We start from the raw sequence: 27306 nt of genomic DNA on the forward strand, positions 1-27306 counted from the left end.
TCAAGCCCAGGATGGCAGAACAAAGGATATCCTTTGGAAATAGGTGTTACAGGCTTGGGAGGGGTAGCCTCCCCAAGCCACTGGAAATGCTTTGAAGGGCACATTTGGTGCCCTCCTTGCATAATCCAGTCTACACCAGTTCAGGGACCCCTAGTCCCAGCTCTGGTGTGAAACTGGACAGAGGAAAGGGGAGTGACCACTCCCCTGTCCATCACCACCCTAGGGGTGGTGCTCAGAACACCTTCAGAGGGTCCCAGGGTTTTGCCATCTTGGATTTCAAGTTGGCAGGGAACTCTGGGAGCAAATTAGTGGCTAGTGCCAGCAGGTGACATCAGAGCCCTTCCCTGATAGGTGCTTACCTGTTTAGCTGACCAATCCCTCTTTCAGAACTATTTAGGGTCTCTCTCGTGGGTGGTTCTTCAGATTCGGATTGCAATACTCCAGCAGGAATCCTCTGCATCCTTTACTTCACCTTGTCTCTGAAGAAACTGCATCTGGACACTTCAGGAACTCTACAAACTACAACAAAGAAGCAAAGACGACTTCTGCAACATTGTGGGGGCCAACGACCGCGGAAGCACCGCCAACAGGCTGGCGGTGCTTCCATGGGCATTCTGACCGTGGCGGTACAGCCGCGGTCAGAAATGGGAAACCGGTGGTGTCCCGCCGGTTTCCCCATGCCCCAGGGAATCCTCCACGGCGGCGCTGCTTGCAGCGCCGCCATGGGGATTCCGACCCCCTTACCGCCATCCTGTTCCTGGCGGTTTTCACCGCCGGGAACAGGATGGTGTTAACGGGTGTCGTGGGGCCCCTTTGGGCCCCTGCAGTGCCCATGCCAATGGCATGGGCACTGCATGGGCCCCGTAACAGGGCCCCACATTGATTTTCAGTGTCTGCCAAGCAGACACTGAAACTCACGACGGGTGCCACTGCACCCGTCGCCCGCCTTCAACTCCGCCGGCTCCATTCGGAGCCGACTTCCTCGTTGAAGGCGCTTTCCCGCTGGGCCGGCGGGCGGCCTTCTGGCAGTCGCCCGCCAGCCCAGCAGGAAAGCCAGAATGCCCGCCGCAGTCATTTGACCGCGGTGCGGTCATTCGGTGGCTCCAGCCGGGCGTGCGGTTACCGCCGCCGGCGGGAGTCGGAATGACCCCCTGTATCTTCAGCTGCTGCCAGCAGCTGCGACTGTTTGCTGGTCATCTGCACTCAGAGTACAACCTGTCTGTCTTCAGGCTGCACAAGAAGAATGAAGGAATCTCCCTTGGAGTGAAGGAGTCACTCCCCTGCTTCAGCAGGCACCTTTCTGCAACAATGATCTGCTGTGTGGGTCTCCTCTCTTGATGATTTGCATAGATCCTGCATCACAGTTGGTAGACTGAAGTGGTCCCAACTGCCCTGACGTCCTTCTGAACAAATTTGGTGGAGGAAAGAGCTTGCCTCCCCTGCAAGACACTACCTCCATGCACCGCGTGATTTCAGTTGCCAAGGCTTGTTGGCATCCTTCCATGAAGTTGTTCATGCACTGTGCATCTCCGGCCCCCAGCACTCCTTCCTGTGATGCACAGCTTCCTAAGTGGCTCTCTGGCAGCATGGGACGCTTTGTTATAGTGCTGTGTCACCCTCCTTTTGCACGTTCTTTGACCACATGCTGTGGGACTCCTGTGCATGCTGCCTGGTCTTCTGAGGGCTGTCCGAGTTGCTGAGAGCTCCCTCTGATTCACCCTCCTGGGTAGAGTCCACGAGGTCCCTCCTGGTCCCGGGAAGTGCCATTTTCTGCTAACCACGAGCTTTGCATGTGCCAAGGCTTGTTGGTGGAATCCAGCGACACAAACCAGACTGCAATCATCTGTCAGGCATGGAACAACTTCTGCACCAACCAGGAAACCGCATCCGTCTTCTTTGGTGTAGTACTGACTGTTGTTCTTCACCGGTGGTTCTTCTTTTGCACCTTCGTCCTGGTTAGCAGGGGCTCCTGTTCTACCTGGACTCTTTAGTGCTTCTTGGACTTGGTCCCCTTCTTCTACCTGTCTTCAGGTCAAGGAATCCATCGTTGGTGTCTTGCAGTCTCTTCTGGTTCTTGCATTATGTTCTATCACGACTTCTAGTGTGTTTTAGGAAACTTGCTGTACTTTACTCCAGCTTTCCTGGGCTCTAGGGTGGGTTCTATTCCTTACCTTTGGTGTTTTCCAATACTCCCAATGCCCACCTAAACACTACACTTACCTAGGTGGAAAAGCAACATTCGTATTCCACTTTCTTAGTATATGGTTTGTGTTCCCCCTGGCCCATTTCTAACTATTGTGATTTTCACCATTTGCACTGTTTTCTAACTGTTTTTACAGCTACTTCTGCATACTAGTGTATATGATTTGTGTATCACTTACCTCCTAATGGAGTATAGTCTCTATGGTATTTTTGACATTTGTATCACCAAAATAAAGTACCTTTATTTTTGGAGCACTGAGTGTTTTCTTTCATGTGTGTGAGTACTGTATGACTGCAGTGGTATTGCATGAGCTTTGCATGTCTCCTAGATAAGCCTAGGCTGCTCAGCTACAGTGAGCCTGGCTTCTAGACACTGCCTACCTTTCATTATAAGGGATAACTGGACCTGGTATTAGGTGTAAGTACCTTAGGTACCCTCTACAAATCAGGCCAGCCTCCTACATTCACTCATCATGGAGTTCACCATTTATCAAGTGTTGGGAAGTAGAGCGTGACATTACTACAACTACCTTGAGGCCCTCTTTCTGTAGGTCAAAACTAGAGGCCCTTGTGCACTTGCCGAAAGGCCCTTGCTAGCCATGTCACAACTGGTGTTCACTCATCATGGAGTTCACATTTGTCAAGTGTTGAGAAGTAGAGAGAGTGACATGACTACAACTGCCATGTTTCCCTCTTTCTGTAACTCAAAACATGAGGCTCTTATGCACTTGCCCAAAGACACTTATTAGCTATGTTACAGCCAATGTTCACTTATCATGGTCTGAGCAATCTACATGTTATGCTTAACTCTGAGATGTGTATGCCTACCTAGCTTGATGTTGTCCTGGTAACCCCAAATGACTACTGATGCCATGAATTCCGCCTTACCAACTCTGTACATTAAGTAGTCATGAGGTATTAATTTACTTCAGACAATTGGAAGTGGCAGGTAGCTCATTAACTCTGCACTGATCACTTGATATCTACTGTCACTTATGCAACCAAGTTGTCTGTCCATCTGTATCTTACACAGCTAGGCCTTGGAATGGTCAAACACACAAAACTTCTCTACTGTGTTCCCTTAACTGTTTGTTAGATATTATGTTCATTCCTTATTCAGAATGCAATTTACCAGCACATCTAATGAGCTGCTCAATCCTCTTGTTTCAACAACCTCCACAAATGTTTTGTCAACAATTTCAATACAACGGAAATATATCACAATAGGAAACCAAACCTATTAACATTTTCCTTGTCCCTACCTATTGTGAGAATAAAATTTTAGGTGTAGATTCCACACTTCTTCAAATAACAATTTACTCTATTTCTCAACAAGTCGAATTGGCACCTGGGCAGACATTGACCACTGAACTGAGTCCCAACCCACCCTTGAATGAAGGTCTCAGGCATGATGACAATCCTGGACATGTGGATGTGGATGATGGACCTGGCACATTTGGACAGCCTGATGAGATGGCAACAGTGGGTCTCACTGTGCCCACATCAACACCTCCCACCCCAGCTGCTACGACTCAGCCTCCAACATCCCCCCAAACTGTTTACCCAGCACATTCAGTACAATCTTGTGCCTCTCAGTCCTGGATCTTGAAGTGCAATTCGCCACTCCTGACACAGTGGGACCAGGACCCAGTTAGAGAGGGCACCCCGAGCCAAGGGCATGGGTTTGTGGGGGTAATGTCCATCTGAGGGATATTGTGGGCTGCCAAAGTAAGGCTACTGGGGCCACGCACAACCAGGACACCATCAGCCAAGTCTTGGGGGTCAATCAGGAGTCACAAGGTGTGATGGGCCAGGTAGTAATCGGACTTCAGGAAATCAAGCAGCTGCAGAGGAACATGTACCAACAGATGGAGGCCCATTATTCCAACATGGGCAACCTAACAGGGGATACTGATGGACTTCCATACAACACTGAGTAGGACTTTTCTTCCACCATCTACCCCTTCCTGTGGTACAAATCAGGGATATCATCATCTGCAGCAGACACAGGAAGGGAGGCCCTGTGAGAGGAAGAAACACTGTCAGACACCCGTGCCCCTGCAGTAGCTGAACCCCCCTCACCCTCTAAAGCGTGGACATCCATGCACATATTCAGGAGGTGCAGATGGCAAGACACCAAACACTGGCAGCAAGGAACATCAACCTTAATGTCCTACTTTGTGTGTCACACTTTCACTCTGTGAACTAATTCAGGCCACTTTTCTATTCCTGATGGTGGAGTAATTTAAACTTTGAAATTCAGATGATTTGACATCTACAGCTATGGTTTCATTCACCATGTCTGTCGTCTTCACTATTTATTTATGGATGTTTTTGCACCAAGTATGTCTTCACCTTTAACACTGCAATACATTCATTAGTTGCAAACCCATTGTCTGGTGTAGTAAATTTCATATTTAGCAATGAACATATGTAAGACCAGCTGATCTATACAATGACAAAACAAGTTACTTATATAAGCACAGATATATTGCATTTACACAATGTTTAGCTCTGGATCACAACCATGCCACACCAACACATATCTACAAGTGTCCTGTGTAAGACGATTTTTATTACAGTATTCCAATCATGGGCTGCCAAGATCTCAGATACATAGAAAATCAAACATGATGAATTGTACTGTATAGGTGATCAAATTACAGGTACAGACCCACGGAAGATAAAAGGAAGGGATATATCAGACACTGTCCTGTAGAATAGGCAAAAAAGAATTTTGTTGTTGTCATCACCTGGAGCTATATCGCCTAACTCACAAAAGGAATCCAACATCACAAAATGCAGTATTCAGATAGATGGAAGTACAACATTTTCTGATCACAGGTCATTACAATCCAGTGTTCCTGCATCTAGTGGTATGGCACACACAAATGTCAGTGATATGCCACAGGCACTTTGGCCTACAATGATGAAACACATCAACAGCTACATACAGTTCGAACAAAAAGAGTGTTTAGTTAATGTGAAGTACAAATAACATGGATTTGGCCTACAACTACATAGGTACTGACCACATGGTGACACACATAATGCATCATGGCCACCACACAGCAAGGAACAAGTCCAATGGGGTCTCCCGAACTTCCATCCTATCACTGTGAAAGCTGTCTAAGCACAGGTCTTGTACACCTAGAGTCTGTGACATACATTCCTACGAGCAATTGATGTTTACTTTGTATTTCCCAACAACACCAAATAACTGCCAATGTCACAACTCTGAAATGTCCAAATGAAGATACCATGGTGAAGGTACCTAAACAAACACAAAAACAAAGAGTACATTTATGCAACCATACATATGACACAGTTCACATAGCAAACGTCTGGAGAACGCAGTCATGACAAAAATCTGACATAAGCAAAGCAACATTTACTAAATGTAAATCTGTCAAAAGCTTCAGAACCAAACACCCTTTGCCAGATTTTTCCAGAGCTTAAACCTTCTTTTCTAAAAACAGGGGGTCTGATTCACAAAGGTAAACTTCCACTTTTGGTCTAAGTTTACATTATGACTTTTTGGTATTCACAAAGGTAAGTTATAAGTAGTATCTTCATGCCCGCACTCAGGGAGTAATCTCTACATTAGAGGTAGAGATCTGCCTTGAGTAAGGAGATTCCACTCCGGGTTAGAAAAATACACTCTGGGAGTAGAGATTCCAGATGCAGAGTGGAATCTCCACACTAGAGGTGGAGATACTGTCCTGAGTGCAGAGATTTTGCCCCCAGTGCAGATGTAAAGAGAATACTTATAAATTACCTTTGTGAATTCCAGAAAGTCGTAAACTTAGACTTTGGGCCTAAACTTAGACCAAAAGTCTAAGTTTATGTTGATGAATCAGGCTCATACCCCTCACATCATCACAACAAGAGTTCATTGTACTGTTGAACTCAAGCCATGTCAAGACATACTTACACTCATGAAAAGAAGCTGTTGATAAGGTTTTGTCACAAGTCAGCTCCTTCCTCTTCACCATATGATCCTCATTTAGCATTTAAGGATCCTCACACGGTCGCACCTCAAGTTCTCCCTCTTCTGCAATCTAAGGGATGTTCTTTCGCAGTAGGTTGTTATGGAGCATGCAGCAGGCCATGGTGATCTGACATACATTCCCAGGTGAGTAGAGAAGGGCTCCCCCAGTCTTGTCTAGAGAGCACAATCTGGCTTCAGGAGCCCAAAAGCCTCTGTGTTCTTCCATGGGACTCAATGAAACAGGCTTCAGGTGCAGTTCTATTCCTGAGTCATGTTAATATTAACAACCAAGGATGGTTGGAATATGCTGGGTCTCCTGTTTTGTAATGAGACATAAAGGCTAAAATGAGTCACACACTTCCTGATCATAGCACCTGACTTTGCACACACACAGTTAGGATATATGTTTCTTATCTATAAGCCAGTCCCTCTTCGGTTGCAGTTCTGACATCAGCAGGGGTATGGTGCTGTTTGGATTACAAAGGAATCATGGGCTGAACCTGGGAAACAGGTAGAGATGCTTGAAATATCCAGATCTGGCAAGCAGACAACTTGCACATTGACAGAATGGAAGTGCTTCCTATTCCGATAGACTTGTTCATTTGCATGTAGTGGCATTAATGCAATTTGGGTGCCATCAGTGGCTCCCACCACATGTGGGAGGTAACCAAATCCATAAAAGTCAACTTTCACATTGGGTAAATCTTCACATCTGGGGAACCCGATGAAGCTGTCAAGGTGTTTCATCATTGCTGATAGCATATCTTTTAAAACACCACTGAACATTGGTTGTGACATACCACCAGCTATGGTCACTGTACACTGAAAGGACCCTATGGCCAGAAAGTGTAATACTGCCATGAGTCTCACAATGGGTTGCATACATGTTGGATTAGTGTTTTGAGGCATGAGATCTCGCTCAATAGACGACATTACTCTTGTATAGTTTGCCTATGCAGACAAAGCTGTTATGTGACATTCTCTTTCCTCCTCTCAAAATACCGTCACCAGCGGTGTACATTGCACTGCGTTATTTGGCATTTGTGACCATTGTTGCACTACACTGATGATTGTGTACTAGAAATAAACATCAATGGATATCACTTATGTGTACATGTTACAACACATTTGTAGTGGTAGTGATGCATTTACCAGTTAGCAATACTGTAATTTCAACCACTAAAACAGCGGATGCCTGATCTCTTATAATGGAATTTTGGAAGCTTCCGCCTGTACTTTTTGTATTTCAAATGTCCATTGTGTTTGGTGATGTGTGATAAGCCCTAGATCATCTCCTCCTTCTGTTTCGTTTACATGTCTATGCAAGAAAACATTCCAGGGTAACAACAATTCAAAGGATGATCTAATGATGGTAAATTATGAAAAAATTGATTTGTATTACAGCATGAGCTGTGTATGTATACTGTTAGATACAGATGAGGAGGATGTTAGCAATGTGTACAGTCCTACATATAACTCAGCCCAGATCAGGTCTTGTCAAACTGTTGTCTGAGAGCCAACTAAATCTCACTGACCCCTTCAGAGTGCCACACAATCTTGAGTTTACATATAGGATGGCCACAAGATGTACAGTTGTGCATTGTAATGATGGAAATGTGATGCTCATGTTGGTTCAGTATGCTTAGCCTGCAGAGAGCAAGGCCGGAAAAAGAATCTCCTATTAGGGCCCATAGAACAGCCTTGAGCAGAGCTACTGTGGCAATGCAACCAATGCATAGGGTAAACGCCCTGTAGACCTGCAGATACTTGAATGTCCCCAAATGAGACTTCAGAAATAATATTAGCCGTGAATGCTTTTACATTGACTAGATTGGGAATGGTGACTGACGTTAGCCCTTGACCCTCTACATCATTCCATTGACCCACATTGTCAATGTGTGATATTTACTACTGACAGACCCCTTACTCACACAGATCGGGTGTCACTTTTCCCTAAGTCATGTTTGTACTGTACTGGACTATTGCACAACTGACAAACAAACAGTGCAGATATTTGGTCATTTCTGGAGAGATCATTAAATGTGAATCAGTAGGTTTGTTTCATAGACCAAACATGCATTAGGATGTTAAATTGCATATCTGTAAGAGTGCCACAATTAGTAAAAGGTGTGTCCTGCGATACCAGTACATACCACACAAACTCAATCAGATGTAGCATTGCATTCCATTATATAGTCCACATGTCCACACATCAACAGAGAGGAAGCTCTCAGTGACACTCATGCCACCCCATTTACCGTGACCTAAGTCTTAGGATATAGGGGGTTATTACAACTTTGGAGGAGGTGTTAATCCGTCCCAAAAGTGACGGTAAAGTGACGGATATACCACAAGCCGTATTACGAGTCCATTATATCCTATGGAACTCGTAATACGGCTGGTGGTATATCCGTCACATTTGGGACGGATTAACACCTCCTCCAAAGTTGTAATAACCCCCTTAGTCTTAACTATGGTAAAAGGGGGTTATTACAACTTTGGAGGAGGTGTTAGTCCGTCCCAAAAGTGACGGTAAAGTGACGGATATACCACCAGCCGTATTACGAGTCCATTATATCCTATGGAACTCGTAATACGGCTGGTGGTATATCCGTCACTTTACAGTCACTTTTGGGACGGATTAACACCTCCTCCAAAGTTGTAATAACCCCCATAGCCTGTATGGACCATATGTAACAGGTCAATGTGCCTGGATGTAAAGGTGTCTGTACAGTCATGCACAAGTAGTTCACCCTTCATAAGGTCAAAATGGTGTGTTGTGTTTCATAGTCGCTCACATCACAGTACATGTTGTTTGGATGTGGGATGTGAGATGGCTTGGTTAGTCAGTGCAGGTCATGACCATGGTTGAGGATAGGCATCAGATGGCTACTAAAGTTTGTATGTATGTCCCTGTTCTTATCAGCATGTGCAATTTCCACATGTAGTGTGTTAATAAATAAGAGGTGCTTGTGCTAGGTTTCCACAAAATGTGTGTTAACCAAAACGATATCCTAAATCATGCAATTATGATCCCTTGATTCATCTATTGTATCCATACAGGTCAACACTCATCAGAAGCAAGCCATTTGGAGATCCATCGCCCAGAAGGTGCAGACCGTGGGGTCTTTTGCTGATGCAGCTTCCAGTGTTGAAAAAGGTGGGGTGACCTGGGCCCAGAAGATCACGGAGGTCCTGCTAGGGCTGTCCTCCAAATGTGGACATGGCGTGTGCCAGACCTTGCCCCCCCCATGGCCTGCATACTTGCGGTGGCCTGCCCATAACTTGATGGGCATATGAGGGAATCACAGCAGCTACTAGGGGGTGAGTCCTGGGCAGGTTCAGACATGTTACTTTGTCACATTTATGTGTTAGAAGCAGTCATATCCCCTGAATATTGGAGGTAGCCCATGTGAGACACACAAGAAGAGTTGATGTATGTGTAGGTCTGGTACTAGGTGCATGCTGATGTGCCTTGCCTATTGTCCTAATTACCAATTACACAACAGAATCCAGTCCACTACCAATATCCTCTATTGAGCAGACACATGGTACAGTACAGTAATCAATCAGCTCATGTTGTTTGATGTTGTGAGTAGCATTTCTACCCAACAGGCCACTTGTCTTCAGTGTGTCATTAGTGTTGGTACCTCAATACTGTGTCTCAAGTGATGTTGGCCCTCATTCATGTGACATGGCATACAGTGCACTTTGGGTGTAGTTATTGAGTAATAATTTCCCTTTTGGTCAGTGGGGAGTGTACAGTTACATGAGTTAGCTAACATCACTGTTGCCAACAGTATTTGTGCCTGCATGTTGTCTAGTGTACCATTCACTTTAGTGGTATCATTTAGACTACTGTTTCCCACATAATCAACCTGTCTTCATGGAATGAAGTCTGATTTCATCACATATGTGTGCATACAAGAATTGATTGGAAAACAGTGGTATATGCAGGTTATACAGTTCATGTGTGCACGCCGGCAGGAGTCTGCCAACATTGGTAGGTGGGTCACACATACCCTGATCCATTACTCAATGTCATTTGTCATGTCCAATTGCTGAAGAAATAAAGGACATGATAGGTAGACCTACACTACTCATTTACAATGTGCATTTCCATGTCACTGATGTGGAATTTTAAGCTTAGTGATTGCACATGGGCATTGGTGAAGGACCAATAACTTACTGCTGGCATGCACCAGGGAGTGACGTGCAGAAATGTGTGAATCATATGTGAGTGTGTACACTCTGTAATACATTGAAATGTATGTTTGCATGAAAACTTGGTACAGTGGTACCATTCCCATTGTGAAACCAATAAAACCACCTCTTCAGGCAACGTAGTTTCCCTGAGCCTCAACAACATTCAATGGACTATAGGCTTTTAGTTATGCAAAGTTGGAATGTAGTGCTCACCAGTATCAATTGCAACTGGTAATTTGCCTCGGCTTAGCTGATTCATTGTGCTGTGTATTTTTATAGGAAAATCTCCCAGACATTTTGAGCAGATTGTCTCCAGTGTATTTTTCAGTGTGACGTACCATGTGGTGAAGCTGATTTAGACTTCATTCATTATACTATTTTGACAATGGACTTATTAGGAAGTTACAATTGGGAGGTTTCCACAGTATGACATAAGTTTTTCCATGTCACCTTCCAGGCACTGTACTTCATGCTGCAAGATAGCTGTATTAGTTAACCATCATTTCAGCGTGATGTGGTTTAAGGTATATGAACATTTGCTGATTCCAGGGCCATGTGTGGAATCAGTAGGAATATATTTTGCATTGCTATGCTATTCGATGACAACAAGTTACTAAGGTATGCTGCAAGACCCTAACCATTCAAGTTGACAAGGTTTCTTGCTTGGTACATGGGTGTTGTGATTACACAACTTCACTAATGCAACTGAAGTTGACTGTGATGCTGACTTTAGAGTCTCCAACTGTTTACAGTTCATATAGCATGCATCCATGTGGCCTTGCAAATGTTGAAGCCACTCTGTTCGACCTGGTAGCTGGGGTCTGCTGTACTCTATAGTAATGTTCTGTGCTCCTTACTGTTGGTCAAGTATGTTCTGACACATGCAATGAACCTATATTAATTTGTCATTTCAGCATCATCCCAAGAAAGTTGAGGAGACAGGGCCAATGTTAGTGGGAAGCAGCTGGCCATGGTACCTTTGGTCAGGACACTATAGACACAGAGGGACCCAGTGGCCCAAAGGGTGAGGGGAGTGTCACTTTGAACACTGGCTCAACATCATCGTTGTCTGTCTCCAGCTCCAGTGGACACTTCTTAGTGGTGGTGGGACATGCATGATAATTTCCTACACCATCCTTATTCACCACTCCCACTATCATCTCTACCCTCCCTGTTGCTCCCCATCCAGTTGGCCGGGCCAGCTCATCCAAGAGGGGAGCCATCTCCTTCACTCCAGGCACCTCAACCCCAGCCCTGCTCCCCCTGCTACCCTTAGTAAGGAGGCTATTGACCTTCTGAAAACCATCCCTGTAGGTCAGATAGCACCACTGGATGCCATCCAGGTGCTGGGCAGCCATCTGCAACAGATTAACACCTACCTAAAAGACATTCAAAGTTCCATGTCTGCCCTACAGGGATCATTTTAGGCTCTGCTCTCCTCCTTCACAGTAGCCATCCACCCATCCCATACTTCCACCCTACCATCTTTCCCATCCAAATTCCCTATTCCCATACCTGTCCCAAGCACTCTCACGCACAAGCATGCACACACCTCAACAGCCCAAGCAGCACATGTAAATTAAAACACCATTAAACATACAACCACGCAAACACTCACCAGATACTCACCCCACTCACAGCCACCACCACATCCACCAACCCCAAATACCACAGTCATACCCACAGATCCACCCACACCGTTCCTCCATACACAACACCCACACCAACAGGCACATCCACCACTTCTACCATATTTCCAGACAGCACACCCATACCAACAGACACATCTACCACTCCCACCATACTCCCAGACACTATACCCACAGCAACAGACACACTCACTACTCTCACCATACTTCTAGACACCACACCCACACCAACAGACACATATACCACTCCTTCCATACTCAGCACGTACATCCACATCACACACCACAAAAAAATGCAAATGCCCTCACAACAGACACCTACAAAATACAAACATCAAATACCAGACACACCAGGCATCAGTACGAACAACACACTTCCACTTCCTTAACCTCAAAAACCCTGACCCCTCCTGTACATCCATTCCCTAAAGAAATGTACATGTATGCCCTTACCCTTACACCTGTAAAAAACACTCCTACTCCCAAAGTAAAGGGACCTTGTCCACACCTCAATCCACCCCTTCCACATCCAAGTCCTCTCCTGTGACACCTGATCCCCCCCATTGAACCATCCATAACCCTAATAAACACCAAAAAAAGAACCCCTCCCAATCCCAGGCCTACCCCTCTCAAAACCAAAGCGACCCATCCCAAAACCGACAAGCACCCTCCCCAACAAAGAATATCAATGATGTACCTGGACTGCCCGCTAGATGCCCCTTCCTTTTGAGGTTCCCATGCCAGTGTTATGAAAGGCAAGTTAAGTGGCACAGAAATGTGCTGGACCACCTTTGTTAAGGCCATTGGCCTTACTGACATGTATTCACAATAAAAAAAAAGGTTGCTAGTTTTGTTACATATTTCTCCTGCCATTACATTTCGACCATTTTGATGCTCATGGATACTTTTGGGTGTATGTTTACAGTTGTGTTTGTTTCACCCAGTTTGATGTTATATTTAATATGTTTGGTATGATCTGAACTAGAACAAGTGCTTGAGTCACCCAGAACAAGGTGAAATGTACAATGGATGCATGTGTGGTATATAATCTTATTGAAGCTGATATTGCATTGGGTGGTATTTCATATGGTACGTATTTCATTTTGGCTTAGCCAATATCAACATCAATTGAGTTCCTTTTCTCCCTATGATGTAAGCAGTACATGTGTTTAATGTGTGCAAGCTACAGATTTGTTTGTCCCCACATGGAAGGTTCAATTGTTATACCTTTGTATACATTTTGATGGCCACGTCCATTTTCATATGTGTACCTTACACCTACTTTAGCTAAATGTGTGACCTATGCGGTTACTTATGTATTTGCTTTCATGAATTGCAATTAAACATTTCTCACATATGCATGCCATTTGGTTATACTACTAGTTGTCGACGATATACACCAAGCCACAGTTTCTGGACAGATAGTGGTTTTGAGTGAGGTGCAAGGTGGTATGTGGCCCAGGGCACCAGACTTCCACAGGTCCCCCTAGAAGAGACATAACTATTGTGTAATAATTCTTTGCATTGTGACCTTTGAATGTTTCTCACATTGATTATTTTGGATCCCATTTACCTTGCATTATCTTGAAATGCGGGTGATATGTGGAAGTCCATAACAGAGATGAGGCAGAGAAGGTGGGATTCAGTTCCATAACACATCCATACAAATGTATCTTTTTATATCACAACAGGCCATAGCATTTAAACAATGTGAGGGGATCATTTCGATTTGTAGATGGGATATTAATGCTAAGCTGCTGTTGTGTGACACAATGTTGTGGGCACATCACTTTCCCAAATTATTTGTTGTGCACACATTTACAATTTAGAAGAGGATGGCTGTGTAGTGTCAGTGACGTTTCCAAAGTGGGCATCATAGGGCTGTGATAGGGGCATACATTGAGTACAGCTCCAAACAGGGACACACAAATTATTTTTGGCCCACAGACTACGTACCCCATGCCAGGTTCATGGCAGGGTATTGATTTACTGTGGAGTTGTTCGTATAAGGTAAGTGTTTGGCTTACCGTCAGATGCATTCACGACAGCATCAGTTTTGGATATCAACTAGCAGCATTAGCAGCGGAACTGCAAGTACGATCGGCTCCATGGTGGCACCGGATGTGTGAAGCTGAATACAGGTGAGCTTCAGCCTCATTTGCCTATTCAGAGGTGGTGGTTGGCCTGCCGCAGTCATGTCAGCAGAACGCTACATCGTAATTGAACTGCAGTGGCCCTGGCAGTCCGTCCTCTGACAGACACATTACCCTATCTCGCCAATGCCCCAGTCTAGATTTACTGGTGATGTGGGTGGTACCACAGTGGTATTTCGTTTATGAAACTGTATATATTTTAATACCACGGTCAGACCACCAACACTATGGTGAGGCGACAGTCGCCACTGCCATTTCGGTTCCAGGACCGACAAACTCGTAAACAGGCCCTCATCTTTGAAGCAGATGACTGGAGCATCTTGATGTCAAAGAGGCCCAATCTCTAATTTTGGAGTTCACTAATGGTCAAGATATGGACCCAATATAAAAGCGGTGTTAGGACCACCAGTTCTGCAACATAGTGAATCCCAATGTCTACTGTTGGGGGCAGCAGGGAAGTCCCTTTCCCAACCCAGTGATAGCTCTAAAGAAATTATTCTCTTAAACACTGAAGGCACACAGATTGCAATAACCCTATATTCCCCCCCTCAAGTGCCGCTCCTTGTGCCTGCATTTTGTATAATTTTATCGCAAGAACAAAGGGAAACCACTGAGCCTTCCTCGCCATCCTCATAATGGCTTACATCATGGGAACTTTTTGTGATCTGTAGTAACCAGGATCCAGAGTTGGCTAATCTAACCCATAAATATTCAAATTGAGATAACCTCTGCAATACTGCATTATACAATTTAATCGTACCATTCAACTGCCTCCTCTTGGTATAGAGCATCAATTTTGTTTTGGTAACTTTTACCTATAGACCAAAACCTTGGAGGCATGTGCAGAAGCTATCTACAAGATTTTGAAGACCCACCCTTGTTTTCACTAATAGAAGTGTGTCACCTGCCTAAAATGAGAATGAGATTTTTCAGCCAGCCAGAGAAGGAGAGTCATTGGCACTTATATATATATATTGGTACTTAAATATTTAACACAGTTGTTAATGTACAGGAGAAAAAAGGGTAGGGGCCAGAATGCATCCCTGTCAGATGTCCTTCTTGACAATGACTGGATTAGTTAGTTATCAATTAGTACCACTGCAAATAGTTCCCTTCATGGAGATGTACTATAATTGTTTGCAGGTCACACATTACACCCATACCCAGGAGGGTTGCCAATAAATTGGACCAACTCAAAGGTGGCATGAAGATCTACAAAGCAACAGTCCAGTCCTTCTCACTCCAGGCCAGAAGCAGCAGACCAATATATCAAACAAGTAGACAAGTTTAAAACTGAACACACAGGTTCTGCAGTAGCAGGCCTGAGATATGTTTGAAAGGCTACTGTAGTGGGCAACACAATCAGTGCTGCAGGCCGACTAGTAGCATTTAATTTACAGGACCTGGGCACATATAGTGTACTCTACTAGGGACGTATGAGTAAATTTAATATGCCAAACAAGTGTAAACCAATGATACCATGTTTAGAGGAGAGAAAGCACATGTACTTTACCACTGATTGGCAGTGGTTAAGTGCTCAGAGTCCCAAAGTCAACAAAAAGAAGATCAGAAAAAATAGGATGAGGAAGGCAAAAAAATGGTGGCAACCCTACAAAAAGAGCCATTTCCTACACTCACCAAGTTATCTAATAGGGTCATAGAAGAGACATCCATAGTTAAATTTCAAGGAAATCGCTGATTTCCAGAAGGTAGCACCAATGATGATCCACCAATTTCCTCTGAGACAAAGATTACTGGCGAACCAATGACAGCTGCAAAGAGACAAGATCTAGATATACTAAGAGTAGTTGACTGTAACAACCGGCAATCTGAACAGTTGCTAGATGAGACTGGATTAATATGTGGGGTTTTCTTGTCTAGTGCACTGCCCAGGATCTAGAGGGACTATTATGTTAACAGGGCTATCCCTAGCATGTCAGTCATTCACGGTGAAAGAGGAGTAATCTTCACACAGTACTGATGGACCCTATTGATAACTAGCACTTATTCCAAATGTAGAGTGGACCCTCATCATCGCCTGTGTGGACACAGGACAATTTCAGAATACTGAAGAGGGTAAAAAACGTTTAGCTGGTGAAGGGTCAAGCCAGACTGCCTGCTGCCACCTGTGTGGTAATTAAAAATAATCTGTGAACAATAGATGCATAACTGAAGGTAACAATCATACAATCATTGGGGAAGTGCTTAGGCTATGAGCCAACCCATCCTACCCTTCATACCCTCAATATACTTGAAGACATTGAGCGTGGGCAATTAGCGTGCAAATGCAGCCAATGCAGTAACGTGTTCTTTAGTTGAGGAACCAACTTCCAAATATTCACTGGTAAATATGGCACATCAGTTGTCACTGCCACATAGGGCAAACCTCAGGGAGAAGATGGAGTACTACTGAGTTTGCTGGTTGTGTAGAACCCAATCTCCCACCATCCCTGCTTCCACTAGTTCTCTGACCTACTTCACGTCTGCCCTCCATCGAGCATGACTGTGTCCCCCCCAGTGCTCACCCTCAGAAAATGGAGGATATTGTGCATTACCCCTGTCAAAAGAACAATTCTCCAAGCAGTTGGCAGCTCTTACTTTTGGCAAGGTGGATGCGAAGGGACTACAGACCGTAACTAGTGGAACAGTCATGGAGGTAATCACAGGGGCCACAGTGGGCATCATAGACAACCTAAAATTCCCAAGTACAGCTTCTATTTTAGTTAGCCATTAATTTAGTGGCTTCAGTTTAGCTTCTAGTTTACCCCCAAATATCCCAGAAAGGTTCCCCAGCATAACCTCAAACTCATCTTTGGTTCAGTCCTCTGCAGCCCCCTGCCTGTTATTAGGAGTCATCCATGGGCATTTGGATTTAGTGCACTCTTCGGTTCTTTTTCTTTTCCCTCTGAAATCGTTACGGGCTGGGGAAGAAATTAAAATGCGGGACTCCAAGGGCACCCAAGGTAATCGGGGAGGAGTAAGTAAGGTTTGAATCCATTAATAAACTTGAGGTCACAGGGTCCATTCCTGAACCCTCTTTTGGAGTGTGAGAAAGTAGCTTCTTTCTAGCATGGTTACCCCCATTTTTGGCCTGTTTGTCAGTGTGTTTTCACTGTCTCATTGGGATCCTGCTAGTCAGGACCCCAGTGTTCATAGTGTGTGGCCTATGTGTCAGTATGTTTTACTGTTTTGTCAGTATGCTTGACTCTGTCACTGGAGTCCTGCTAACCAGAACTCCAGTGCTTATGCTCTCTCTGTTTCCAAATTTGTCACTATAGTCTAGTGACTCCATATTCCAATCCAGATTGGCACATTGGACCCCCCCTTATAAGTCCCTAGTATACAGTACCTAGGTAATCAGGGCATTGGGGTTCCAGGAGATCCTTATGGGCTGCAGCATTTCTTTTGCCACCCATAAGGAGCTCATACAAACACTCCTTCAGGACTGCCACTGCAGCCTGAGTGAAATAGTGCAAACAATATTTAACAGCCATTTTCACTGCACCAGGTAACTTATAAGTTATCTATATGTCTAATCTTCAGTTACTGAAGGCTAGGTGCAAAGTTACTGTGTGTGAGGGCACCCTTTCACCGGCAAAGGTGCCCCCACATTGTCTAGGACCAATTTTCCAGATTTCGTGAGTGCGGGTACACTATTATAAGCGTGCACTACCTATATGTCAATACAAATATGTAGCTTCACAATGGTAACTCCGAATATGGCCATGTGTGGTGCCTAAGATTGAGAAATTGTACCCCCAATCAAATTCTGGTATTGGGGGGGCAATTCCATGCACCCTGGGGGCTCCACCATGGACCTCCAATACTGCCAAACCAGTTCTCTGATGTTCAACTGCCCCCCCAGCTGCTACCACCTCACAGACAGGTTCCTGCCCTCCTGGGCTTTGAGCAGCTCAATTCCAGGAAGGCAGAACAATGCATGATGGAGTCACTTCCCTGCTTCAGCAGGCACCTCTCTGTATTGACAACCGGTACTCTGGGACTCCTCTGCTGTCGACAAGTGTGATCTCTGGAACAGAGGTGCTGGACCAAAGTGATCCTGAGTGTCTAAAGGTCCAGCTGTCCAAATTTGGTGGAGATAAAGGCTTGCCTCCCCGTGCCAGACAGTACCCATGTGCACCATGTGTTCTGCAGCTCCTTGGGCTTCAGTGCCCGGCTTCCAGAAATCCTTCATACACAGTGTAGCCCAGGTCCCCAGCACTCTATCCTGCGATGCTCAGTTCCCTGAGTTGTTCTCCGGTGGCGTGGAATCCCTTTACTTACTGCTGCAGCAACTGCATTTTGCAACTCTGTTGTCCCCATGTTTAGGGACTCCTGTGGGTGCTGCGTGGTGTTCTAAGGGCTCTCTAAAGTGCTGAGAGCCCCCTCTGGATCCCCAGTCTGAGTTGAGACACCCAGGTCCCTCCTGGGCCCAGGTATCAACTTTTTTCTGCCAACTGCAACATTTGCATGAGCCAAGGCTTATTGGCAGAATCCAATGACGAAAACCAGCCTGCATCCAATGCCTTGACGTGGGACATCCCTTGCACGAAGCAGGAACCCGCAGCTGTCTTCTTTGGTGCATTTCTGACTTCTTCTTCCAACCGGAGAATCCACTTTTGCACCTGCATCCGGGTTAGCAGGGGCTCCTGTTCTTCCTGGACCCTTCTTCGACTTCTCAACTTGGTCTCCTCTCTCCACAGATCTTCAGGTCCAGGAATCCATTGTTTGTTTCTTGCAGTCTTGCTTGGTTTTTGCATAATCCTTTAACACTACTATAGTGCGTTCTGATGAAACTTGCTGTACTTTACTCCTGTTTTCCTGGGCTCGGGGTGGGGTAATTTACTTACTTTTGGTGTTTTCCAACACTCCCAGCACTCCTCTATACACTGCACTTGCCTATGGGGGAACAGAAATTCACATTCCAATATTTTAGTCTATGGCTTTTGTTGGCCCCAGGCCCTTTGCAGCCTAGTGTGTTTTTCACTGTTTGCACTATTTTCTTCCTGTTTACTTGCCTGATTTTGGTGACTAGTGTATATATTGTGTATAATACTTACCTCCAGAGGGAGTATAGCCTCTAAGATATTTTTGGCCTTGTGTCACTAAAATAAAGTATCCTTATTTTTGGTAACACTGAGTTTTATCTTTTTTGTGTTTAAGTACTGTGTGACTATAATGGTATTGCAAGAGCTTTACATGTCTCCTAGCTCAGCCTTGGCTGCTCTGCTACAGCTACCTTTAGACAGCCTAAGCTACTAGACACTGTCTACATTTCACTAAGGTGGATCACTGAACCTGGTATAAGGTGTATGTACCTCTGGTACCGACTACAAACCAGGCAAGCTTCTCACATGGAGGAACTGCGGGCAGCACACAAGGAGGTAAAGAAAATTATAGTCATCGCTCCGCTAGTTGAATTTCCTTATTAATCACAACCCCCCCCCCACAAAGATGTGAAAAGCCATACAAAGATGCATTGGTATGGAGCTTGATGGTGCTTATTGGTAGGCTATGCTTCCCCATTTCAACACACAGTGCACCTGCAGACATTAAAGAAAGAAAATTAAGTTTGCAGAGAGCTTCAATTGAATTGGCTTGCTGAACAGTCCGGTCGGGAGCTCACGGAGCCCGGGCGGCGTGTGCTGGATGAAATGCAAGGCAATCAAGAAAACAAATGAAAAAGTACCTGGTGTGGTCTTGAGGTGACCCCGGGGAGGATTTTGGTACATGTGGGTGCCGGATGAGCGGCCAAGGGCTGATCCGGTTGAATGCCCAGCAACCCACTCAAACTAGGAGGTGGATGCCTATTGCGGTGCTGGAGTGTGGGCAGATGCAGCTTGGGCTTGGACAGCAGGAGGCGTTTCCTAGTCCGGGTTGATTTCCAGAGTGCCAGAGGAGCCACCGGAGAACACTTCAGGTTTGAGTGGGGAGTGAGGTCTGGCCTTTTGGGGGCATTGCACGTTGACTCGCTGGAGGGGGCTTGGTACATGACGCTGACTTGTCTGTGCACATGGGGCTTTTTGTCCCCTTCCACCACTTTGGCCGAGCAGATAAACAACTTAAAAGTACAGAGGGGTACCAAAATACTGTGATGGGGGGGTTGGCAAGGCGAGGCACCTCATTGGAACAGCAGGGTGCTGAGCCGCAGAGAGTTCGATTGCGAAAGAGGGGTGATAATGTTAGGGGGAAAACTGGTGATAAACAACACAGCACGGATAACTCTACCCCTCCCAGGCCAATAAAAATAGTTAGGAGAAATCGAGTGAGGACAGGCACAGTCCTTCCCCCGTTGGCAGAGAACTTCCCACTGGTGGCTATAGGACCCCCATTGCACTCTTTTTTTAAGTTTCTTCCCCCGGGAGGCTGAGACCTTGTGGAAACCTCCTCACAGGCGGGGGTTCACCCCACAAAAAATGCAGGCCTCAAGATCTACAAAGGAAAGCTGTTTGTCACCCCAAGAAGGCGATATGATGGTATTGAACCAGATTGAGTCTGGAACACAGGCTGGGGAGGACAAGGTACTTGCACTCCTGACATCCCTGGCTTTGAGCCAGGAGGTCCAAATTGATATGAAGAGTCTTCTATTGTCATTAAAGGAAGACATTAGAGGGAGATTTGAGATTTCTGAGCACAACCAGGAAAAAGTCAAAGAAACTTGTGAGATAATGGAAAATAAAAAAGGAGTGTTGATGGAGAGGGTGGGGAATATGGAAGTTGCACTGGAAGAGCTTGACAAACAGGTGATCTCAAATAAACAAGAAATACAGCAACTAAGAACAGACCATACAAGAGAAGCTTGAGACTCTGGAAAATAATATGAGGAGGAATAATATCAGGTTGTTAAATGTTCTGGAGGGTGAAGAAGGGGATGACATTAAGGGATTCGTAACAGCATGAATAAAGGAGTCAATCTAGGCAGCAGGACGCTTCAATTTAGAGGAAGATATTCAGAGAGTGCATCGGGACCCCTTCCAGAAAAACCCAGCTAGGAAAAACCCGAGGAAGATTCTGGTCAATTTTGGTTCCTACTCTTTAAGGAGAATATCTTGCTAGAGGCTTTTCAGGCGAATAGCTTCTGTAAGGGAGATTGGTCCTTCTGTATGAGATCTGATATCTCTAGAGCAACACAAGATAGGCAGTGGGAGTTAGGGAGATATATGCAGGAGCTCAGTTCCATGGGGGCAAGTGTACAGCATTGATTCCCAGCCACACTTAGAATTGTGTGGGACAACAAGATGCATAACATCAGGGACCCAAATGAAGTCTGCGCCTTCTTGGAGCAAATGAAAGCATCTCACTGGATTTTTCTCTTTTCTCTTCTTTTCTGATGTTAGCTTCCCGGAGCTGAATGAGCCCACTAGGGCTAACCCTTTGGATTATTCCAATGAAAACAGGGAGGGTTCCCCGGGGAGGTAAGGGGTTTGGAGCACTAAGGGAAGGTTTTGGTAGCACAGGGGTGTGGGAGCATGTGGGAGAAAATCATAAAAATAGTCCTCATTGTGTTTGGCTTTCGACCTAATTTATTTAGGGGGTTGGGGTACAGGATCTTGAGATGTCTAAAATGGGCTTAGTTCAGTTGAAGGTTTTATCCTGGAATGTGAACGGTCTCAGGGTTAGGGGGCGCAGACAGAAGATTTTAGAATTTTTGAGGTTGCTGGATGAGAAGGTGGTGATCCTGCAGGAGACTCATCGGATGCAAAAGGAATGGTGTATTATTTTAAAGCAATAACCATGGGTGGTTCATTGTGTAAGTACCAACCAGCCCCATACAGTAAAAGAGGTTGCGATTGTGTTTAAAAAAGCTTTAAAGATAGTGTTGAGTAAGGTCAGTGTAGATCCTAGAGGGTTGTGGTTGGCGGTAGAAGCTAACGTATGTGGGTTCTGGTTAACAATTGCAGGGTATTATGGCCCCAATTTAGATGATCCAGCCCCTTTTCAAGCTCTTTATAACCAGCTGTTAGATTTTAAGCACCCGATTTTGCTGGGGGGGGGGTTCAATGTCCAATTTTGGCTAAATCAACTACAAGAAATACAGCAACTACCCCTAAGACAAGAACTTGGGTGAAGAAGGTAATGGAGGACTTGGACTTGGTGGATATTTGGAGGTGGAAAGGCAGAAACGGATCAAGATCACTTTTCACAAAATACGGGCACTATTCAAGGATTGATTTTTTTTTTTTGTGGGTAGGAGTCTCTGCGCAAAAGTGAACTATGTAGCACATGTCCTGGAATACATGTATGATCATTCAGCGGTGAGGCTTTATCTTTTGCCCGATAAACCAGTTGTAAATTCACAGTGGACGATAAATCGTGCTCTGCTTTTGGAGGAGTCGGCTATTGAGAAATTAAAACAGGATACTAAGAATTTTTTTTATCTGAATTATGGGTCCACCACTATCCATATGGTTTGGAATGCTTATAAAGCGTAAATAAGGTTAGTATGGAAATCTACAGGCACAGAAAAGAGAAAAGGCAGATAAAACATTTGGAGTTGGAGATACAGAATTTACAATACAAGGCACCTGGGCTAGATGATCAGCTGATATCAATACTAGAGGATCAGATAAGGGAGGCTAAAGCTGATTTAGACATTTTTTGGAAACAAAGACTAGAAGGAAATGAGGAAGTAGTAGGTTTGCTCAATATGAATGTGGGTAAGGGTGTGGTAAGCTTTTAGCCTGGAAAGCAAAAGTAGAGCAAACTAGAAATAGAATTACATCAATTATGGATAAAGACACAGGCCTTATATATCTTAGGGATGATGAGATAGAGCACGCATTCACTTCCTTTTTTCAGAATTTATACACAGAAGACTCAAATGTCACAAGGGAACAAATTCAAGATTTTTTGGATAAATATCCAATTCCCTGTCTAGATGAAGATTTAATGCACAAATTGGGAGCTCAGATAGATATAAGGGAATTGAATGAGGCTATTATGAGACTAAACAGGGGTAAGGCACCTGGACTAACAGCTTACCTAATGAGCTTTATGTCTTAATTAAGGATGAACTAACCCCAACTGTGCTGGAATTACTTAGTAATATCTTTTTTGAGGGTGGAGATTTACAAAAATCGTGGGATGAGGCTATTATTACTCTAATTCTGAAACCAGATAAGAATCCATCCTACTGTGAGTCTTACAGACCAATTTCATTATTAAATTTGGATTATAAGATTTTCACACACATACTATCTATAAGATTAGAGACGGTGGTTGCCTCATTGGTTCATCAGGACCAGAAAGGTTTTATCAAAAGTAGACAGCTCTTCAAGTTAACACATGATTTATTGGGTGCTATTGACTTGGCCACCCAGGAGAATATACCTGTGGCGGTGCTCACCTTTGACACTGCCAAATCATTTGATCGGGTCAGCTGGTCTTTTTTGTTAATGGTTATTGATTGTTATAAACTTGGAGATACCTTTTCTAGAGCAATAAGGTTTTATATAGGATATAGTATGCTTAATTGTGTTGTTGCTTGCTTTATGATGATTAAGCTTAATCTATATGTACTTTTGGGAGTATAATGTTTTTTGTGTGTGAGTTTTTTGTTTTAGTTATGAATGTGTAGCCATTGGGATTTGGATTTACGTTTTTTTTTTTAGAAATCTCCTTTGGTTTACAATAAACCAATATTTGTAACTTTGATTTTCTTTTTTCTAATATCCAGGAGTGTTTCTTTTTTTCAATACTTTTTTAGGTTCTTTATGGTTCGTAGATACTTTGTATTGCTTTGTGAAATCTCTTAAATTTGTTTCATTTTTGCATTTTTATGCTTTTAGTTTGGAGGATTACACTTTTTGACTACATGGATACAGAGGGTGATCAGCGCTTAGAGAACAGTAAGTCACATTTAATTTATTAGTTTTGGGTGGGAAACACTATGGGGGTTATTCTAACTTTGGAGGAGTGTTAATCCGTCCCAAAAGTGACGGTAAAGTGACGGATATACCACCAGCCGTATTACGAGTTCCATAGGATATAATGGACTCGTAATACGGCTGGTGGTAAATCCGTCACTTTTCCGTCACTTTTGGGAAGGATTAACACCTCCTCCAAAGTTAGGATAACCCCCTATGTTTTATTCTTTGTGTAACCAATATGTGATTGTAATTTGAAAAAGTGTATTTTATGTGTTGTAATTAATTGATATAATGGTCTGAGTTTAGCCTTTGAGCTTTTTGTGTGGCGATATTTAGATTTTTATGTAAATTATTTATATATCATTTCATTATATGTTATTTAATATTGGAGGTGTATTACATGTTGTGACTGATGTATTATAACATTATATTTATTATTTAATAAAATGAGTTGTCATGTTGGTCAAGATTATTTTATACATTTTTGGGGGGTTTGTAGGTTATTACTTATTTTATTGTATGCTTTTGGCCATTAATGCTAAGTAATTAACTCCTTTGTTTGTTTATATAGAATTTGACTTTAAATTGTAGCATGTCTTACCTTCTTGTGGCTTATTTGCTAAGTTTAGGTGCAATTTGGCTTCCAGATTGCTCCATTCATAGTTGTTTGTAGCTTTTCCCTTTTTGTAAGTGCTTCCATACATTTATAGAGTGTAGATTGGGTTCTTCTTAGAGCGGATTGGAGTGCATTGTGCCATCCTTCCACTGTGTTGCTTGTTTTGGCTTACTGTGCCAAGTTGCTATTATAGATACTCCAACAGGGTATTTGGAATTTGTGTGACATCTGTGTCCATAGAGATATAGTTTACCAACCCAAGTATCTTCAAAATAAGTTACTTGTGCTCATTGTGTTGGTAGAAAGGGCTTTCTATTAGTAAATTGTAGGGGTTAGCTACCTCCTGGCCAGGGACATAGGATAGTGCTATCAATTTTTATTTCAAAGGCACATTGACTGTTTGTGGCATGTTCTACACTTAGGCCCTCATTAAGACCCTGGCGGTTGGTGGTAATTTGGGGAAAGGTACTGCCAACAGGCTGGCGGTACCTTTTCCCAAATTATGACATTGACGGTTTGGCTCAAGCCAAACAGCCAATGTACCACTCTGTCCGCCAGGGTGGTAACGGCCGCTGGGCTAGAGACTTCAGTCTCCAGCCCGGCGGCCGTCACAATCCCACCCTCAGGATTATGACCCTGCCTACTGCCATGGTTTTTGTGGCAAGCGTACCGCCACTAAAACCATGGCGGTAGGCATTATCAGTGCCAGGGAATTCCTTCCCTGGCACTGATAGGGGTCTCCCCCATCCCCCTCTCCAGAGTCCCCCCCCCACCCTCCCCCTCCTCTCCTGCCCTCCACACATTTCCACACCCATACACGCATACACATGCACACATACACACATCCACCCACCCATGCACACATACATACCCACCCACACTAACATACATTGTCGCACACACCTATTCACAACACACAACATACACGTACACTCACATGAAGGCATTCATGTACTCATTCAATGTGGCTCACACCCGCATTCATGCATTTATAAACAGACACCCCCACACAACACCCCCATACACGCACACAACACCCTCACCCTCTCTCCTATCGGAGAACCCGACCTACCTGCTTACAGGGGGTCCTCCGGGTGGAGACGGGACGTGGCGCTGCTGTCTGCAGCAATGTCCGCCAGCAACACACCACCAAGCTGTATCATTGCTCATGGTATGGTAGGCAGTGTTTTGCTGGTGTGGCGCTGCTGCTGACAGCAGCGCCACCTCTCCGCCGTCTGCCGCCATGACCGTCAGCGATATTGCACCTGCCTTCTGGCAGAATTCTATTGAGGGTTATAATGGGGGTGGGCGGCTGGTAGCCACGGTGACGGTATGTTGGCGGCTGTCACCGTGGCAGTAGACGGCGGTTACCGCCAATGTCTTAATGAGGGCCTTAGTGCATATTGTTGGAGGTTCTATATATGCTTTGATTGAAATGGTAGTAACAGCCTTATATGGCTCTGTGTTGGGGGGAATATTTTTAAATGGTTTGAATCATGGGCGGTTCAAAGTCTATGATAACTTTTTGTGGATAGTAGTCATTTGTTTTGTTGTTTAATGTGCATTTAAGAGTTTGTAGCAAGTGCTACTTTGTTTATTTGGTAGTAGGGCACATATAAAAAGAATATTTGTGTTTTGATATTCACCATATTTTGGGAGTATCTGAGTGGATGGTTTGGGGTACATTCCGAAGGTCCCATCCATCATCCAGGTCTGAAAATGGCTTAGTTTTACTACGTTAATTGCTGCAGAAAGTATAAGGATTTGTCTATTATTGTTTAGGTTGTCATGACAAGGAAGGGTACCTCATTATATGTAATTTTTAAGTGTTCAGGCATTTCTCTATCTTGATAGCTCCTAGGGGCAGGAGGAATATCACTGGTGGCTTTTTAAATCACGCAATTATGCATTCAATTTGTAGTTGGTATGTAATGTGTTCAGGGACTTTAGAGAGTGTCGTTTAGGATTTTGGCTGCGGCTAGTGGGAGCTAGTTCTTGCCTCTCTTATATCCTGCAATACCTCCCATACTTCTATTTCTGTCACATTTGAGGGATAGTTGTGTTCTCTTACATTAATTACAACACCATCTTTTGGAATGGCCCTCCCATAGCATTATTAGAATACTACACTAATAAGGGATACTTACACCCTAACCAGGTGCAGGTATCCCTTTTTAGTGTAGTGTAGTCAGTGTCTATATGCCAGGTTCTCTAGAGGTGGCTGTGGATGAGTAGCCAAAGCTTATCTAGGAGACATGCAAAGCTCATGCAATACCACTGTAGTTACACACTACTTACACACATGAAAGAAGACACTCAGGCCCTCATTATGACTTTGGCTGTCTTTTTCCAAGACCACCAAAGCCAAAGCCGTGCAATACCATTGTAGTTACAGTACTTACACACATGAAAGAAAACAGTCAGGCCTCATTATGACTTTGGCGGTCTTTTCTGTAGACCACCATATTACGACTGCTAACAGCATTCCGCCATTCTTTAGGCAAAACGTTGCCAGCAGTCATGCTGGTGGTAGGCTGTGCAGAGGAGGTTCCACTGCTGGCCCCACCGCATCAAAAGGACTCTGCCAGATGTATTACGACCTGTAATATGGCTTGCCGGT

Source organism: Pleurodeles waltl, chromosome 2_2 (assembly GCF_031143425.1).
Source record: "Pleurodeles waltl isolate 20211129_DDA chromosome 2_2, aPleWal1.hap1.20221129, whole genome shotgun sequence".
Taxonomy (NCBI): Eukaryota; Metazoa; Chordata; class Amphibia; order Caudata; family Salamandridae; genus Pleurodeles; species Pleurodeles waltl.